The following is a 21,391-nucleotide window of genomic DNA, read 5'->3' as shown; positions in this document are numbered from 1 at the left end:
TTTAGTTAAGAACAGAACAAACAATTATACTCGCATAAGAGACACTAACAATTGTTCCATATTCATGTCTTTCATGTAACAAAGGCTTCAGAGTATGCAATCGACCACAAAGTCAAGCTCATCAAAAATAGAAACGACAAACACAAAATCAGCAGTTATCATTGCAGCAGCAACACAAATCAATCCACATTCTTCTACTTAACAAGAACCACACAATTAAAACTCCACCTACACTTTTATAGATTAATATCCTATATCCTATATACCACATTCCTTTTTTTATCCTAGGTATGTGTCAAAATAGGGAAAAAAAAGTTGATTATTTTCTTGAGGAATGAAAAAAAAAGCATACATTGCATTGGTTTAATGAGATCACAAATACATTATACGTACTCACCAAGTTACCATCCTTGACATGAAATTCCACTCCACTCCTACTCATGTATTTTCCTTACTATCTATTCCATCAAGACACGTTGAATTGCAACCAGAGGAAGTGTATTTTGCTTGATTTGTTAAATTGGAAAGAATCCAAAACTATTTAGTATTTAAGCAAGCTAAAACCATAAGGCATCTCCTAGACTTGGGAGTATTATCTAATAGACAAATTAAAAGTAAAACCTTGCACACAATAAGATTAAGGAAAAATGGAAAATTAAACTCAGGATATTTTTAAGCCATGGATGGTTTATACATAAAGTGTGTCCAAACCTGAATTTTCTTTCCTTTCTTGCAAAAGTATTCAATGTAAATGCGTCGTGTGTACCGATGTAAAATAAATCACCGAAATAAGTTTATAAGAAAACAAGAAAATGCAGAGAAAGATATTGGCAACATACCGGGAACAAGTTGACATAAACGAGGTTTGAGAACTGATGTATTATGATAAACGCCGCCAAGGCATATCAGATGGATGACATACTTAACATAAACATACCAGTAGGCCCTAAGAGAAAAATAGATCAACTTGCAGGGGAAAGGTTCCTAGTGTACTTGGAGAATTCAACTTGCTTTAATTGCACATGCACGTAGGCAACACTTGTCAACAACACTCATGTTTGCCAATTACAAAGTAAGTACTATGAAAATTAATACCAATCTATTTGATCCGATTAATATACTTTGCCAAGCTACATCTTACACATGCCTAAACAAGCCAAAAAGATAGATTTGAAAGCAGCTAGAACCTTAGTTCTTGAATACCAGCACCCTGACATATAAATATCAACAATAAGATACTAAACAAATTGAGAAACAAGTACATAAATGCAATGATCCAAAAGCTAAAAAATAATAATTGGGATTCCTTTAGCTAAAACGTGCCATAATCCTTTTGAATTTATATAAGGACTCGTGTTTGTAGATCAGTAGATAGATAGCAAACATAAAACAAAAAGCAGGGACTAAAGCTAGTAGAATTGAATCTAGCCCAACCTAATCTCTGGAATTTACGATTCAAACGTCAAAACAATGAACTTCCACTAATTTCATTTTACTTTGTACAAGAATAATGTAAATGTATAATAACTAGACTAAACCTTAACAATGCCTGACAGTTACACCAACTAAAGACGAACACTTCCTATGATCCTTCCTCAAGACTAGATGACATCAAGAGTTGAAAAAGATTTGTAACTTAAGCGTATATAAACACTCATTTCATCATTTCCACATAAGATATATAAACAAGCACGTATAAAGTGTATATACCTAATAATTAACATTATTTCATGTAAATGACTCGGTCCTTTACATGTAAATTACACAACATATTATACTTCTATATTGCTCCTTCACTACTCGTAATTTCAATATACCAAAGCCTTCTATCACAACCCATAGTTATTCTTCTTAGTACACACTAGTAGTCTTACTGTATAACTACCTTTAGTCACTATGCATTTTACAAATTTATTTACATCTAGTTACACTCTTGCCCCGAGATAGAGTCATTGAGCTATTTGGTCATGAGCAAGGCATTCTGGTTTCCCAACTGACATCTTGGTCTTCCTATGACAACGGCTTAAGGGCCACCATAGACAACATGATTACGTTGAGTACATTTTCCCAATCAAATAATCCCAACTTACATACTAAAATTAAAATGACAATATTAATATAAATAATATAGATAAAAAGAAAAACACTAAACAAATTCAATAAATTAGAAAAATAATAATAATAACAATATATATACCTTTTTTTTCTCAAAATGTGAATAACAAATGTCTGACACAGATCACTTCCAAAGAAAAAGTTGAGAACGAAAGCATAATATCTAAGCCTTCTCTTTAGCAAAGAGTGAGCAAAGAAATGACCGCAGAGATCGAGGCGACCGATCCTAGTAGCAATGAGCCCAACTTTCTATCCTGGAGGGGCATCACGACGAACAGTACTAGCATGCACAATGTGCTGGTGATTACCACCACCATGAGGATGCTCAACAGGATTCATAGCAACACCACGGACCTTGGGCCAACAGTTCCTCTTCACCTTGTATTTGTGATAAGCGTTTCCTGCCTTCAACAATATATATACCTGACAACGAGCAATGGCGTCGAAATGAGCAGCCAAAATATATATGGGCAAGTTTATCTTGACCTTCATCACCCCCATTGACAATCCAACACACCGCATACTTGACTCAACTATCCGACACGTTCTTGAAACAAATCTTTCATCGGCAGCTGCTGCTCCGAAACAATTGATGGGCATTCGAGAAGCTGCTGCTACTACACATTCCTTTCTATTATAGCATTTTAGAAAAACAGCATTCGAGAAGCTGCTCCTCTTTTGAGGAGTTGAGAATAGTGGGGCGCTGGAATTAAGCTTCACCGTGGACAGCTGCGTGCTTTGAGACGAGGTTTTCATAAAGAGGAATAGAAATGGGGATGTACTAATTTTGATTGAAATGTTTTCATTGGATGAATAACTAGGGCTAAATAAAGGATTTTGAAATGGTTCTTCTTCCATTCCGAATCGATCCCCATGAGAGAAGAATGCTTCTTCACCCAAATCAAGGGATTATGGGGCGGCTTCCACAGACAGAAAGGCAGAAGAGGATTTTTTTTTAGGTTCAAGTGAAGCAGAAACACGGGTCCAAAGAAAAGGGAATTTTGGAAGGCAACGAAAAATGTTTGGGATTACGACGGCTGGGTTTCATGTTTTCTATTATGACCAGGTCAAATCTTTAAAGAGTCCTGGACTTCCTCCCTGCGACGGTTTTGAAGAGTGTACGACGGGTATACAAGTACTTTATTAAGGACGGTAAAATCAGTCTTATAGGCTCGTCCTTAATCCGCAATTCTGGTGTAGTGACAAATAAAAAATAAAGGGGGCTGTGTAAGTACCATCCGTTCCACACTACAGTACATGTGTCCACATAACAGGTCGTCCTCCTTCAAGTCGTCCAACACCATCAGACCGTACCCAACGACCCAACACCCAGGTCGTCTAAAGTATCAGTTACAGCTATTTATGGAAGGATATCAACTAGCGCAATCTTGGAGCTCAATCAACGCCACAATAAAAAAAACATTAACTTTATAACAGTAGATTAATGACAAATCATCAAGATAGCACACAAGGTGGATCTACAATTCATAACGGTCCAAGCACACATCTATAAATAGAGAGAAATGAACTACGTAAGGTTTGATTCAAGTTTAGCCCGAGAAACTTGATACGTAGGCAACTCTTATCCCAAGAAGAGTGCAGCCATTCCCTATTACCCAAATCATTAGGTCATTGTCTAATTAACACCAACATCTACAATCTCCCAACAATTATTCAAGTAGAAAAGTTGTTACAATCCTCAGTTCCTCACGTTAGCTCTTTCTGTTTAATCAGGAACTTTGGAGGACCTATCAACTTGGGTGAACGAGCCAGGCAAAAGGCGGTCTGGACCATCCAGAGCAGTTATTGCAGGTAAATTTAGCTCTTAATACATTTAAAGTTATTTTGCATGCTTCCAGTCAATATATTAGTCCATATACCGATTTGATCATGATTGCTTGGAATTGGATGTACTGGATTTTAGTGCAACGACAAATATATATTTTGTTCATCCATGTGTAAATTTGCTATGGTTAGTTTCTACCAATGCAACTATTTCCAGAAGTAACATTGCAATCATTTTTAATACATCTAGTATGAGCTTACTCCAGTCTAATGAGCAGTTACCTACCTTCAACACAGTGAGTTCTGCTACTGCTGCGGTACTATTTATGGTAGTCATTGTTGCATTGGTGGTGATTCTTGCTCATCGACGAAAGATTAATATCTACTTCGACAGGGGGACCATTTCAAGCATATCTCCAACGAGGTACTCCTATTCTCAGCTAAGAAAATTTACCAACAACTTCTCATCAAAAATTGGTGAAGGGGGTTTTGGTACTGTCTACAAAGGAACGATTGATACAAGCGGAGATGAAGTACCAGTAGCTGTAAAAATCTTGAAGAAATATAGGCACACTCAGAAACAATTTATGAACGAAGTCACAACAATTGGGAATGTACACCACCATAACTTGGTGGGCATGTTGGGATACTGTGTTGATGGTGACACCTTTGCAGTCATTTACGAGTTCATGGAGAAAGGTCTTTAGATAAATATATTTTTAGTATAAAGAACGAAAATGATGGAGTTGCAATGGAAAGTTCCAGAATTATTTACAGAGAACTAAGTTCTAAACAAGTGTATAACATAGCCTTGGAAACAACTAGGGCCTAGGGGAATGCTCTACTTGCACCAAGGTTGCAGGAATAGAATCTTGCACTGCGACATTAAACCTCCAAATGTTTTGCTTGACTCTAATTTCTTTGCAAAAGTAGCAGATTTTGGGCTGGCAAAATTGATTGACAAGGATCATAGTCATGTGTCTCTAACAGTAGCTCAAGGAACTCCAGGGAATGTGGCACCAGAAATGTGGTTCAAGACTTTCGGTCCAGTGATGGAAAAATCTGATGTTTACAGCTATGGGATGCTTCTTCTGGAGATGGTTGGTAGGAGGAAGAACTATGAACCCGAAGCATCCGAGTCTAGTCAAGTTTATTTTCCAGAATGGCTATATAACAAAGTCGAGAAAGATGAATTTCCTTTACTGATGAGAAGAGTGGATGGTGATGATTCTTTTGAGATTGATGGGTATGAACAGAACATAAATCAAGAAGACAAAGTTGTACAGAGGATAATGTGTTTAGTGGGTTTTTGGTGCATTCAACATATCTGTTGTGAATAAATAACTGTGAAAACAACGTTACCCACAACAAACGGATCAATCCAACACAAGGATCGATCCTTCTCAATAGACAAGACTTCAACACCCTCCAAGCAATATCTCAACACTTCTCAATATCAAATAACAAGCATATAAAGTAAAACAATTAATGTAAAAGAAGAACAAACCACAAGACGAGATATATCGTGGTTCAAAGAATTTGCCTACGCCCACATCGCGAGTCCCAAGCTTTACTAGATGTCCGAGTAACAGTTACAAGTCTCTCAATTCACTCACAAAGAATGAACACTCAACTCACAAAGAATTGCTCACTTATAATCTCTCTTTCTTGGTTTTGGAAAAGTTAGGTTTCTACTGAAAAACCTATATTTATACTATTTCGGAAAAACTTCGAAACAATGAATTTAGTCGCGTTGGAAACGGTGGTCGGGTCGCCCTCGACCAAGCAAAAATGAGTGCGGGTTGTGCTTAAGCTCCTGGAGGTCACCAAAAGCATGAGCGCAGGGCGCGCCCTTGTCAAGGCAAAAGTGAGCGAGAGTCATGCCCTACACGTGAAAGAGAAAAAAAAATACCTTTTTCTCTACATTCTCCACCTCGGTGAGGTTTTAACACATAAAACTGAGCCGAACACATCCAGTAGGAACACATCTAGTAAGGAAGACTCGCAGTCAACTGCCCCGAAGGGCCATGCCTACAAAGGGAACTTTCAAACATGTAGGATTTGGAGCAAGTCCAAACAGTGTTGGAACTTAACTCCGGTGACAACTTTCGTCAGTATATCAGCAGGATTGTCATGGGTGTCCACTTTTTCAAGTGCTACATCACCATTCTCAACGACATCCCGTATAAAGTGATAATGGACATCAATATGCTTGGTCCGAGCATGATGAACCTGGTTCTTCGCCAAATGAATAGCACTCTGACTATCACAATATAAAACAACACTGTTCTGCTCAATACCCATATCATCTAGAAGACCTCGAAGCCATAGTGCCTCTTTCACTGCCTCTGCCATTGCCATATACTCTGCCTTAGTAGTAGATAGAGCAATCAGAGCACAGTAGCATAGACCTCCAACTAACCGTGCACCATGCATCCAAAACACATAACCAATAGTCGATCGTCGTCTATCTAGATCACCTGCATAATCAGAATCCACAAACCCACTAACATAACAAGTGCCTCCACCATAAGCTAATCCCACATCCAAGGTACCCTTTAAGTACCTTAGTACCCATTTCACTGCCTCCCAATGTTGCTTCTCAGGATTTGTCATATACCTACTTACAACACTAACTGCCTGTGAAATGTCTGGGCATGTGTACACCATAGCATACATCAAACTGCCCACGGCACTTGCATAAGGAACATTTGCCATATGCTTTTGTTCCTCCACCGAACTAGGAAAGAACTTAGCTGAAAGCCTAAAATGCCCAGCTAAAGGTGTAGAAACTGACTTTGCATTCTCCATACCAAATCGAGAAATTACTTTCTGAAGGTATTTCTTCTGAGTGACAACTATCCGTCGCTTCTTCCTATCTCTGTCAATCTCCATACCCAGTATCTTCTTGGCTCCAACTAAATTTTTCATCTCAAACTCAGAGCTAAGTTGAGATTTCAACTTGTCTATCTCCATCATGCTTTTGGAAGCAATAAGCATGTCATCCACATAAAGCAGGAGATAGATGAAGTCATTACCACGAAGCCTTCTAAAGTAGACACAGCAGTCATACTTACTTCGGGTGTACTCATGTTGCATCATGAACGTGTCAAAGCACTTGTACCATTTCCTGGGCGATTGCTTTAACCCATACAGTGACCGATTCAATTTGCATACATGATCTTCTTTCTCAGCAACGACAAACCCTTTAGGTTATCTCATATTGATCTCTTCCTCTAAGTCCCCATGCAAGAAAGCAATTTTCACATCAAGTTGCTCTAACTCCAAGTCGAAGTGAATAACTAAACTCAATAACACACGAATGGAAGTATGTTTGACCACCGGGGAAAATACCTCATTGTAGTTGACTCCTTCCTTTTGTGAGAAATCCTTTGCTACTACTCTTGCCCTTTACCCAGTATTGTCGAACTCAGGAATGACCTTTTTCTTTCTGAACACCCATTTACTGCTGATAGTCCTTTTGCCCTTTGGCAAAAAAACTAGGTCTCATGTGTGATTTTTATCAAGAGACTCCATCTCTTTTTGCATAGCAACCAACCAATCTCTGTAATGAGCATCTCTAACAGCTTCCTTGAAACTATCTAGCTCATCATCTTCGATATTCAGTGCATATGCCACTAAATCCACCTGACCATAGTGTTTCACCGGCTTCTCGTGCCCATACTTGTGCACTTCTTTAACTTGTCTCTTTGGCCTAGGGTCATCCAATACAAGTTGAGGATGCTCTTGCTCTTTTTCCTGTTGCTGTGTGGTTCAATGATTTGGTACCTCATCATGAACCAACTAGTCATCTACTGCATCAGACAACTCAAGCTCAGTGGCTTGAACTTCTATAGACTCACCATTCTGCCCAGCTCTTTCCGGCTTACTGAAAGATAACACGAAAATCTCATCAAATGTAACATCTCTGCTGACCAGGAACTTGTGGTATTCTAGACACCACAATCTGTATCCCTTTACCCCATTTGCGAAGCCTAAGAATATGACTTTCTTAGCTCTAGGATCTAGCTTGCTCTCCCTCACATGGTAGTAAGCAGTCAATCCAAACACTCGCAAAATACTATAATCACTTTGGGTTACGACCACACCTCATAAGGTGTCTTGCAATCTATACTGAACCGGTGACCTATTATACGTGTAACACGCCATGGGCACCGCATCCGCTCAATACTCTTTGCCTAGACTGGCATTAGACAACAAACATCTCGCTCTTTCAAGCAAGGTTCTATTCATCCTTTCTGCCATTCCATTCTCTAAAAGCCCCCCCCGATCAATGCCCGGTAATTCCTCATTTGTGCACAAAACTCTTGAAAGGCCCATAGGTATATACTCGCGACTATTATTTGTGATCAGTAGTGTCTTTACTTTCCTATCTGTGCGATTCTCAACCCTTACCTTCCACTTCTTAAATATCTCAAACACTTCATCTTTCGTTTTCATCATATATATACACCCACACATAGTGGGTATGATCATCAATGAATGAGACATAATAAGGGTTACCTCCTTTAGTAGCCACTCTGGAGGGTCCCCAAGCATCTGTATGCACATAGTCAAGGATACCTGTTGTCGTGTGCTTGTTTGACTTGAACTTGACTCTGCACTGCTTCCCATAGAAGCAATGCTCATAGAAACCCATACTTGGCTTCTTCAAGTCCTTCAAGAACCCTCACTTGCATAACTCAGACAAACCTTTTTCACTCATATGCCCTAGTCGCATATGCCACATCTTAGTGCACTCAGAATCATCACTACATGCACCCACTGCTACATCACCTATCACCGTACTACCCATCAAAGTATACAAGGTTCCATGTCTTTGACCCTTCATAACTGTTAAAGAGCCACTGACAATCTTTAAGACTCCACCTTCGCCCACAAACTTGTGGCCTTTGGAATCCAAGGTACCAAGAGAAATAAGGTTTTTCTTTAGCTCAGGAACATGCCTCGCATCAGTTAAAGTCTTCACTATACCATCATGCATCTTGACCCGTATAGTTCCAATTCCTACCATCTTACAAGCAACGTCATTACCCATCAAAATGGAACCACCATTAATGCTCTCATAAGAAGTAAACCATTTTCTATTCGGGCACATAAGGTAGGAACATCCGGAATCAAGACTCCACCTTTCAGCCATATAGTCTTGTGTGAACACACAGAAACGCAACTCGTTCCCTTCAGAGCCTGAAGCATAACTTGCCTCAATTTTTGCCTTTCCTTTATTCTTACCATCTCTCTTGTTCTCTTTCTTCGGGTGAAGACAATTACTTGCATAATGTCCCTTTTCATCGCAATTGTAGCACTTCACATGTGTCAAAGGCTTCTTTGACTTGGACCTAGACTTCTCATTGCTTGTAGAAGCCTTTTCATACGACTTTCCTCTTGCCACTAGCCCCTGACTTGCATCAATGATATTCTCTACACGTGTCTTCTTCATCAACTCATAAGAAAGAAGTGCACTCTGAACTTCGTCAAGATCGACGTCTTCTCTGTTCATAAATGTAGTCATTAGATGCTCATAGCTTTCTGGCAAGGAGAATATTAAATATGTCGTTTGATCCTCATCATCCATCTTCATACCAACATTCAAATAATCCGCTAGGCGCCGACGGAACTCATTAACGTGCTCTTGCATCGTTGAACCATCCACCATCATGTACCGATAAAGACGCTTCTTAAGGTACATCTTGTTCGTCATGCTCTTGGTCATATACATAGACTCTAGTTTGAGCCAAATACCGGCAGCGGTATTTTCTCCCATCACACTATACATGACCTCATTAGCAAGACATAACCAAATTGATAAACAAGCCTGAAGATCGAACTCTTCCCAATCATCATTACTCATACTTTTAGATTTAATCCCCTTTAAAGCCTTGTGCAAACCTTGTTGGATGAGAATGTCCTTTACTTGGATTTGCCAAATCCCAAAGTTATTCTTCCCATTAAACTTCTCTACTTCAAACCTTGCGTTTGACATATTGGGAGCCATCTTTCAGGTTATACAAAATAACCCAAAAAATAATTTCATTTCGGAATTTAATCGAACACCTTGTCTACACAAATTTCGAGCACTAAACTCAAAATTCTAGGTCGTATACCTACTCTCCGATACCAATTGTTGTGAATAAATAACTGCAGAAACAACGTTACCCACAACAAACAGATCAATCCAACACAAGGATCGATCCTTCTCAATAGATAAGACTTCAACACCCTCCAAGCAATATCCCAACACTTCTCAATATCAAATAACAAGCATATAAAGTAAAACAATTAATGTAAAAGAAGAACAAACCACAAGATGAGATATATTGTGGTTCGCAATTTGCTACGTCCACAATCGCGAAGTTCCAAGCTTTACTAGATGTCCGTGAGTAACAGATTACAAGTCTCTCAATTCACTCACAAAGAATGAACACTCAACTCACAAAGAATTGCTCACTTATAATCTCTCTTTTCTTGGTTTTAGAAAAGTTAGGTTTCTACAGAAAAAACCTATATTTATACTATTTCAGAAAAACTTCCTAAACAGTGAATTTTCGTGGTTGAAAATGGTGGAACGCTTGTCGCCTTCCTCCAAGAAAAACGAAAGCTGGTCGCTTTTAAACTCCTGGAGGTCACCAAAAGCATGAGCGCAGGGCGCGCCCTTGTCAAGGTAAAAGTGAGCACGAGTCGCGCCCTACACGTGAAAAAGAAAAAAATACCTTTTTCTCAACAATATCCCATCAAATAGGCCTTCCATGGATAGTGTAGTACAAATGTGGGAAGGACATGCTGAAATTGGAATACCACCTCGTCCATTTCAGCAAAAGATGCTTTTGTTTAAAGCTGTAATATATGGTGTATGAGTGTGTTATTTATGCTAGGAGATACATATGGTAGTTAGCTTGTTAGGTTAAAGGGATTGAGTGTGTAGAAGAAGAAGAAGAAGAAAGGATGGAGGCACAAGAAGAAGGTAGGGTTTAGAGTATATTTACCCTAACCTACAATACATATATTTATACTAGAGATGGAATAACCTAAATAGCAACAAGCTAAATAAGGTACGGTTTCACACTTATAGAATGTGTGAGACCGACACTACATACTTCAACACCCCCCTTCAAGCTGGAGCATAGATATCGCCATTTCATTCCGACTTGTTACCAATATAACTTCGAACCGGACCGAATCAATCGGTTTGGTGAAGATATCAGCTAACTGATCTCGAGAAGCCACATAAGGAGTACTTATCTCCTTTGTTTCAACCTTATGTCTGACATTATGAAAATCTACCTCTATGTGCTTAGTTCTCTCATGAAATATTGATTAGAAACGATATGAATGGTCACTTTGATTGTCACAATGAAGAGGGATCGGTAGTCGTACCTCGAAACCTAACTCATGTAGCGCGACATTTAATCCACATTAACTCACTCCGCCCTTGAGCCATAGCTCTATACTCAAATTTCCTCTGACTAGACTTTGACACAACCTGTTTGCTTTTTACTCTTCCATGTCACCAAATTTCCACAAAGGAAAGTACAATACCCAAGGTGGAACGCCTATCCGAAACCGATCCTCGCATAATCGACATCCTAATATCCAACAACATCAAAATTTCCATTAGAACAATAGACCAATCCACGACCAAGAGAACCTTTCAAATACCTCAGAATACGAATAACTGCCTGGTAGTGAGGAATCCGTGGTGCATGCATATACTGAGATACTACACTGACTGCAAAGGAGATATCGGGGCGAGTAATAGTAGCATAGATCAGCTTTCCCACCAATCTACGGTATCCCTCAATATCGACATACATTTCTCCAACATCCGACTAGAGTTTGTCGTTCGAATCCATAGGAGTCTCTCATCGGGCGAAGCTCCTAAATTACCTCCTCTCACCGAAAGGTGTCTAATACATACTTTCTTTGTGAGAGATGAATTTCACCAGGGAACCTGGTAACTTCAATGCCTAAGAAATACTTCAGTTCTCCTAAATCTTTGGTCTGGAACTATCTTGAGAGATTGACTTTAAGTCGATCAATACCCTGTTTGTCAGACCCTGTGACAATGATATCATCAACATACACAACTAAGACAATAATCCCTTGCTGGGTCTTTCGGTAAAACACGGAATGATCATATTCACACCTAGTCATTTCATTAGCCATCAAAACCTGACTAAACTTCGCAAACCAAGCTCTAGGAGACTGCTTGAGCCCGTAAAGAGACTTCTTTAATTGACAGACTTTCCCCCCTTGAGCAATGATAACAGTGATTTTACGTATTCTAACTATCTATGCGTAAACACAAATAATCATAATACGTAAATACGTGTTTATATCAATATTCCTACTCTCAATAATGAAGTAATATCAGAGAGTCAGGATTCGTTCCACTCTCAATCTATCAAGAATAAATAGAATTCAACTAATCAAACCAAAAGGAACAATGGTGAGAGTGATGTGTTTGGTGTGAAATTTCTATACTACCATTCCCAACACAAGAACAATAATAACAATAAGACATAATTAAATTAAATTGAAATTAAAACTTTATAAATCTAAATTTAACAATAGTCTAAGAATCAAAATGAAGACAACCTAATTTATGAATTTAATGAACAATAATCCAACCCAACATCAATAACTACTGAAAATGACTAACAACCAAGAAATGAAATTAGATCTAAGCAATAGATAAATGACAAAATTGAATTTGATCAATAATAAACTACTTTATTTATCTAATGAAGCAAGAACAATATTTTAATACTTTAAATTAAAACAAGGGAAATGAAAACTAATTAAAATAGAGATTTAATTCTAGATCTAAAAATTATTCTAACCCTAAACTCCATTAACATTAGCTTCCTAACCTAACTACTTTTTCTACCTAACCTAATTGCCATTAACAAAGAGTCAAGCTTTTGTTTTATACTTCCAGATCCAAAAATCGTGCATGGGCTTGGAGCCATGTTTTGGGCGGAAAATCGGCCCAAAACCCAATTTTCTTTAGTCCAAAATGGGCTCTTCAAATTGTAGTTTGCTTCGACAGATGTTTCGTCCACTTCTGCTCCTCTGATTGGGCCAAGGCTTGGACCATTGGAAAGCTCTTTTTTCGAGTCGGTCGTTTTGACATAAGCTACTCCCAATTCGAGATATGAGTCCAAAGATACGGCTTTCTAAGTTCTATCGACTTGTGCACTCTTTACGCCTCGTGTTGACTTTTCAGCTTTTGACCGGCTTTTACAAAGGCTTTGTCTCCTTGAATCTTGGCCTTTATTCACGTAACTCCTTAGCAACCGACCTTTGCTCCTTTATCTCGCTAAAGTGGCACATTTCTCGCACATAATAGACTTTGAAGCCCGAAATGCATAAAACACGTGTCGGTATTAACTCTTAATTATTACTCACATAATTGGTCTAAAAGTATGATTGTTAAGGGGTTAAAACTACAGTTTTGGGCTCTTATCAAACCACCCCCAAACATCATTTTGCTTGTCCTCAAGCAAAGATGAGAAATTAGAATAAGTGACCAAAAATGGAGTTCTATCTACTCGTTTATTGAAAGTCGCGATTGCATTGACCCATATGCAACAAGGCCTTAAACCACTAGGAATTCCCTAGTGGACGAAGTTATAGCCTCGCGAGAGTTTTCCAAAGAAGGTACTCACAAACTTCATCTATACTACAACGACTAAGAAATAAAACTATTGTTTCCTCATTCATGTCTCAACTATCTATACATCTCACTAGCAATTGAATACGTAATAATCATGTCGAAACCTAAGCTAATATATGCATAATAATCAATCATCTACTTAATAAACATATATACAATGAGTAATGCTATGAAATGCTTAGCGTGTCCGCTTTCTGAAAACTTCGAATAACGCCCCTTAAGTAGGTCCTCACATAAAAGTCAAGACAAAAATCACTCGATTTTTCCGCTCAAGTTTCATACTCCAAGTGTCGCGGGGGCACACTTTACCTTACAATCTCAATGACACACAAGGAAGCCGGAGTCGATCAAACACAACTGCCACTTACTATCACACTAACCTATTCCTAATTGAGCTAGAGGTCTTTATTAGGTGTTCTTGGGATTAGGAGATGGTTTAAGAAGGAAGGAAATGGATATACAAAAGGACAAGTCCGAGATAATAGAGTCTTCATATTATATAACTTAGAAAACCTTGTTATTTTCTTTTTTTTCTATCTTTTGTTTCCATCATTAGCCATATTTTTTTTTTTTTTTTTTCTTTGGCTTTTGACTCCCTTTTATTCTATTTTTGGAGTTTTTATTTATTTCTATTTTTTTTTTTCTTTTTTCTTTGGAAACTTCTTTTCTTTTCCTCAAGCAACTAACTAATTTTTGTTTACACAGGTTTTTTCTCTTCTTCTTTCTTCACTCATTCTATTCTCGGACTTATTCTAGATTGGGTAAGTTGAATTTTTTATTTTGTTTTGTTTTTTTGTAATGGGGTAAAGAAATTGTGGTTTATGGAAGGCTAAAGAAAGGCTCGAGGGGCTTAACTAGCGGAAAATAATTCATAGGTTTGAATTTTTGGCTATATCGATCCAAAGAGGGCCTAAATTCTCGCTTAGGATATGGCATAGTGATCAAGCAAGTGGACGGTGTGATTTCTATCCGGATTTTACTTCTCCCTTGTGTCATTTCTCAAATATTTCGCTTCATATAAGGCTTTTTAGGCTATATTCTCACGATTTGTAGAATAAATACTCTAGCCTAGATTTCAAACTTACTACTAACAATCATAGATACTCATGTAATATATTTATAGATAGATGCAAAGATTATTACCTACATATTAACCTAAGTTTCTAACAATTATTCGATGCAAAAGCTACATTGAGACTTCTAGATTGTTAAAAGCATAGAGAAAGAAAACAATACCAATATTCCTAAGTGTATAGCATAAACTTATTTATTTATATTTTTGAAATTTTTAACTTGAAAACAAATGCATATTATACATATCTATATCCTAACAGATGCCTTAATTACACGTATTTCTATGCCCCCAAACAAGAAGAATGCTTTGTCCTCAAAGCATTTAAATAAAGAGGGTAGAAAAATACCATGGAAATGCGGAAATTCGAACATCCGCAAAACAAGGTTAGAATATACTAATATAGGAAATAAAAAACTGACGCAACTCTATAAGAGTTCCACCCATTATGGGGTTAATGTAATTAAATTGCTTGGGACATAAGCAAACACTAACTCAAAAACTAAAACTTACCTCCACTCCAAAGATTTACTCGTCATCCTCCTCTTCTAAAAGAAGTGAGGTTCCTTCGCATCCCGCCATGCCATTATAATTTGCCAAGCTTGCCTCCATTTATCATCTACGGATCCTAACTTTGTTAAAAGCCACTTGGTCGGATGGGGTGTAAGGTGCAACCTGATGAGGTTGTATCCTCCACCCTTGCCAAGTCATTGCACGGAAAAGATCGAATAATAGAATTGGTGGATCTCACGATGTCGACCCCAACCCAAATTCGAAACGGGCAAAAAATAATAGGAAGAAACATAGTATAATACTCTGACGGAAACTAATATAGGCATAAGAAGATACTTATGCCTCATGCTATGGGCTCGTGCTAAACTAGACATCAAAGTTCTCGGAAGGTCATGGCACATACGTCCCCGGCTAAAGCAAGGAAGACGCCGCAAGTGGCATCATTCACGTAAGAAAATGTCATTCCCCTAAAATGTTTAGCATGATCCAAAACATAACAGTTCCTATGTTCATGGACAGGCTACCAAGGGCGACGTTATATTCCCCTTGGTCCTCGATACGGAAAATGCCGGACCCATAAGCCTCATGCAAAAAGTCATAAGTGTAGACATGCATATTATCTACCCAATAGCATCATGGGTCTTGTATTTCAGCGGGCATGGCAAGTCCAAGAACAAATGCTAGCAAGAACCATAAGCGGTTCCCGACTACGCGTGTGATCACCTCGAAACCAAGCACCATAAGTAGTGCTTTGAAACAAATCTTTGAAAGACTGTTCGGTATTATTATAGGAGATGTCATCTCGAACTACGCCTGGAACAACTGCGTGAATGAACCGGGAACAACCCGCTGAAAACTGGAATTTTTCGGTCGGCGAAGTCGTATGCCGAAAGGCCAACTAACTAGGGCGCCGAAGTCGCTACTGTATTTGGAATTCCAGTGTTTGAGCGAAAGTCGCTGCTGACCTTGACCTGCTGGACGCCTCTAAACAAAATTTTGACAAAAGTGTAGAGCGAAAGCCATTCGGGCGGGCGTTGTTCGAGGTGTTGATTCGTGAAAAATGCTAAACGTGGGAAACGTGGGAGTGAAAGGTGAGAAATGGAAGTTAGGTGTAGTGTGGGTTGTGAGTGTAGAATGAATGAAGTTTTTATAGGTTTTGAATTGTTAAAACGAATCGGTAAGTTGCCAAAAAGCTTTAAGGCAATTTCCGAAACAATAAAATTTCCTAACCCAAAAACGGAAACAACTCATATTCTTGATTCTATAACAACCCTAATATCTTTATACTGGATTTAGACTAGTAACTTCTAAACTCTCTTAGATTTCATCATACCACCACATCTAATCATAGGTATGCCAATTATGACAATATTCTCAACCTTCACTCCAAAACAAACTCTAAAATGGAGGATCTTCTACAAATCATGATAGAATAAATAATACCACCCCCAAACAATTCGGAAGGTGGGATTAACAATAAAATCCATGCACAATTTGAAAAGAACAACATTATATTAAAATTGAAATTCAAACAACATTTAACTACCAAATTCAAAGTTAACTACTGAATTTAACAACGTAACATCCTATCTACTAAAAATAATAAAAGACAACATCAAAACAACAAACAAAGAGAAATCTAGCTACTCTTAAAGGGGAGCGAGGTGGGGATAAGAATAGGAAGTTTAGTGATCAAGCATGGAAAAACCAAACACCCATTCCCCAAACAAATTTTTGAAAACAGGTTTGTAAAAATTTGTTTTAAAACGGGTCTTTTAAAGTCGATTCCCTAGACTTAAAGTGATATATATGTATTTACATGCAGTTTCCCATATATTAATAATCTAAACAATTGTGGATCTTTCCATAAATAGTTAACATGGAATGCACCACCAAACGTAATCAAGCTCCAAAACTTTCTACCATGCAACTTAGTCGAATAAGAAGGTGTCCAAGTGAATGATCGTGAGTAAATGAATGGTTTTGGAAAATACTTGGAATGTGGATAAGTGTTAGAAGAAAAGGTGGTGGAAGAATGATTGGATTTTATGAGGGATTAACTCAGTGGATGGTGGTAGGGTGGTGCTCTAGGTAGTGCTTGAGAAGGTGGATCATCACAGCTCTTAGAAACTCGTCAATTCCCCATCTAGGTTGTTCGTGATCCATATAATTATGGTATTCATCTCCATCTTTGAGGAATTCATCTATCTCGCCTATTATGAGGTTTAGTCCATCTCTTCTATGGTCGGAAGGTAGGGTTGAAAATTCTTTCTCTAGTTCAGTTATGTTCAAAGAGTCAAAATTGTGATCTTTGTCTTCTTCCATAAGAGGGATATGTACTAGTGTAGGGGCGACACATCGCCTAAGCACTAATGTGATATACAAAACTCTCAATAGACTGAAAATCTAGTTGTTCATGCGGTGTTTTATCCCTATACCTAATATGAGGGGGAACATATTTGTTAACCGTTGCTTTATCTTTTATCACTTTCCAACTAGGTTTCCATATTGAACCTCTACAGCGTAGGGTCTTCAATTTCTATGACCGTGATTGGTATGGTATCATTTATAGTTTGCGGGTGATCTCTTAGGCATAGTCACTTGGTTATCAACTACTCTCCCCGAACGGCGGTAGTGATCACCATAGGTCCCCTTGGTTTATATTACCATTACACAATACTTTTTATTTCGGCGGTGTTTGTTTGTTAACTTAGGATTAGGCATTGCTTGACTTTGGAAACACGCCGGTTTGGTTATTATTTTGGTTAGAAGACATGTCAATAACCTTTTGGCACAAAGACTGCATCATTTGCATCGTTTGTTTCATCATATTAGAGTTTTGATCATGCCGATCTTTCATCAAGTTGGAGTTTTGTTGCATAATTTGATTTTGTTTCTCCAACAAGGTCACTACTACTTTGTCCGTAGATGGTTGTATTGGAATTAAAAGCTTGTTGGCGCTCATGTCTTGATGTTGATAGTTAAGGTTATGGGTACTAAACCTCTATTTTGGTCACCTAAGTTCCCTTGTCCTTGATGTTGAGTTAATTGGTTGAAGTGTGATGGTTGTGGTGGTGTTTGTGCATAGACAAAGAGGACAATAGAAGTCGGAATGCTCAAGACTACAAATGCATATTACAACGAGTAGAGTTAATATTCATGACCGGAGTGGGTTGTTGTTGTTGAACGAGATGGCATCTACCTTTTAGTGAGGGCATCGATAAGAGTTTTAAGCTCGGGGATCATGTTTAACCTCAAGAGAAGAAGGAGAGGAGCGGGAGGAATCGTTACCTCCCCCAATTGTTGTTCCTCTTAGATTGATCTTCTAAGAATGTATAAGCCTCCAAGGCTCCTTTACTAAGAAAACTACCCCCACCATGATATCTAGAACCTCCTTATGATAATGTGAAAGCCCCTTGAAGAAAGCACGAAACAAGCGTGTCTTTTGCAAGATTATGATCTTGGGCATTCAATGAGAAAGATCGATGAAACGATTCCGTGCCTCAAAAAGGATTCATGAGGATTATGGTGGAAGAAATGAATCTTGTGAAGCATTTCATCCGTCTTCGATGGTGGGGTAAAACTGTTCCATGAACAATTGAACAAGTTGAGCCCATGAGTCCACGAGTTTGGCGTTTGGGCGTTAACCAAGACGCCGCCTTTGTCGGGCTAGGGTGAAAGGAAACACCCTAAGTTTAACTTGTTCGGACTTACGCCAGGATGATGGAATGTAGTGAGAACTTGGTCTATCCTAACGATGTCTTTGGTAAGGCTTCTCATGGTCTAAACCATGAAAACCGTAACAAGTTAAATATATTAGGGGATTCAAAAATCCCCCACTAGGTCTACAAGAACGATGCACCCACTTAGGGCCATCGTTTAGGGCTTTATAAAAATCGAGAGAGAGTCTCTTGTTCTTTAGCCATTGATGCAAGTGTAGTGTGTGAAATTCTAGATAGGTGTTGTATTTATTTCTTCAAAAACAAGCCCGATTCTACTAGAATTAAAACTCCTCCACGTAAGAGGCGAGGAGTGAAAGAATGAGTACTGAATGCTTCCTTGCTTCGCTACGAATAGCGTCTTGTATACGCGATTTCAGTGTATTTAACAAGTTAGAAACACTTTATAACTTTAAGGAATAGAAATTTGAACTTTCCTATGAAAATCGGGCTGTTCATGATGAATTTTCCTTGTAGGGCGCGGGTTGGGCGCGAGTTGGGCGCGAGTGCCCTCTGTTTTGTCGAATGTCTAGTGTTTTGGGCGCGGTCGCGCTCCAGGGTTTTCAAGTTTTAGGCCTTTTATCGTACTCCAAAAAATTTGAAATTTTTACAGTAATTTGCTAAGACGTCTATCAAGTAGCCTGTAAAATTTCAGATCAATCGGAGCTGTGAAAGTCCCTCTACAGCCCTTCAAAGTTTGCGAAACGGTTTTCGGACACAATACAAACAACCGAATGGTTAACCCATAAAAAAAAAAATCCAAAAATTGCCAAATTTTTACTGGAGACTCCTGACAGATCCTACTTGTTCCTGTAAAAAATTTAGAGCAATTGGAGTTCTACAACCTCTCCTTATTGGCTGGTGTTTCAGATATTAAGTGTTTGCAACACTGCAGAAACACACTGGAAACACTCTACTATTTAGGAGGTCAAAACAAATCAAAAACTCATCAAATTTTTACTACAAACTCTTTAGTTAGGATAGATACTCCTGTAAAATTATAGAATTTTTAGAACTCCCTAAGTAACCTTACTCGTCTGTTTTTCAAGAACATACGGTGTGAAAACTGAAATGCAGCACTGTAAAGATCGTATTTTTTTTCACAAGGTAAAACAACTTTGAAAAATCTGAAAATATTCCAGTAAATCAACAACACATTAAATAATATGTATGAAAATTTTCAGAATTTTCGAAAATTTAGAAATACCTTCACCGCAGTGTTTTTCTCTGTGAATCCGCAGCCCCTATGCCTGAAACAGTGAACAGTTCCGAAAATTCAAGAAACAAGAATGAAAAATTAAAAGGGTGGGTGGGTAGAGAATGGGGGATTGCCCCTTGATTCAAGCAATTGAATTCTTGTCTTGAACGAGATTAAGATGGCAGGCTGGCCCATTTGATAATGATGATTTTTAATTATTATTCTAACTATCTATCGTAAACACAAATAATCATAATAATGTAAATACGTGTTTATATCAATATTCCTACTCAATAATGAAGTAATATCGAGAGTCGATTCGCTCCACTCTCAATCTATCAAGACTAAATAGAATTCAACTAATCAAACCAAAAGGAACAATGGTGAGAGTGATGTGTTTGGTGTGAAATTTCTATACTACCATTCCCAACACAAGAACAATAATAACAATAAGACATAATTAAATTAAATTGAAATTAAAACTTTATAAATCTAAATTTAACAATAGTCTAAGAATCAAAATGAAGACAACCTAATTTATGAATTTAATGAACAATAATCCAACCCAACATCAATAACTACGAAATGACTAACAACCAAGAAATGAAATTAGATCTAAGCAATAGATAAATGACAAAATTGAATTTGATCAATAATAAACTACTTTATTTATCTAATGAAGCAAGAACAATATTTTAATACTTTAAATTAAAACAAAGGGAAATGAAAACTAATTAAAATAGAGATTTAATTCTAGATCTAAAAATTATTCTAACCCTAAACTCCATTAACATTAGCTTCCTAACCTAAATACTTTTGCTACCTAACCTAATTGCCATTAACAAAGAGTCAAGCTTTTGTTTTTATACTTCCAGATCCAAAATCGTGCATGGGCTTGGAGCCATGTTTTGGGCGGAAAATCGGGCCAAAACCCAATTTCTTTAGTCCAAAATGGGCTCTTCAGCTGCAGTTGGCTTCGACAGATGTTTTGTCCACTTCTGCTCCTCTGATTGGGCCAAGGCTTGGACCATTGGAAAGCTCTTTTCGAGCCGGTCGTTTTGACATAAGCTACTCCCAATTCCGAGATCTGAGTCCAAAGATACGGCCTTCGGAAGTTCTCACGACTTGTGCACTCTTTACGCTTTCGTGTTGACTTTTCAGCTTTTGACCGGGCTTTACAAAGGCTTTGTCTCCTTGAATCTTGGCCTTTATTCACGTTTAACTCCTTAGCAACCGACCTTTGCTCCTTTATCTCGCTAAAGTGGCATATTTACGCACATAATAGACTTTGA

General features: G+C 38.1%; 1 pseudogene; it reads left to right on the top strand.

Annotated features, from left to right (window-relative positions):
* The first annotated feature begins 4,736 nt into the window (after nt 1–4,736).
* On the top strand, nt 4,737–5,240 carry LOC147502726 (rust resistance kinase Lr10 pseudogene; annotated as a pseudogene).
* Nucleotides 5,241–21,391: the final 16,151 nt, after the last annotated feature.

Source organism: Coptis chinensis, chromosome 4, assembly GCF_015680905.1.
Source record: "Coptis chinensis isolate HL-2020 chromosome 4, ASM1568090v1, whole genome shotgun sequence".
Taxonomy (NCBI): domain Eukaryota; kingdom Viridiplantae; phylum Streptophyta; class Magnoliopsida; order Ranunculales; family Ranunculaceae; genus Coptis; species Coptis chinensis.
The sequence above is the reverse complement of the archived record's forward strand: the minus strand, read 5'-3'. Positions and strand labels throughout refer to the sequence as shown.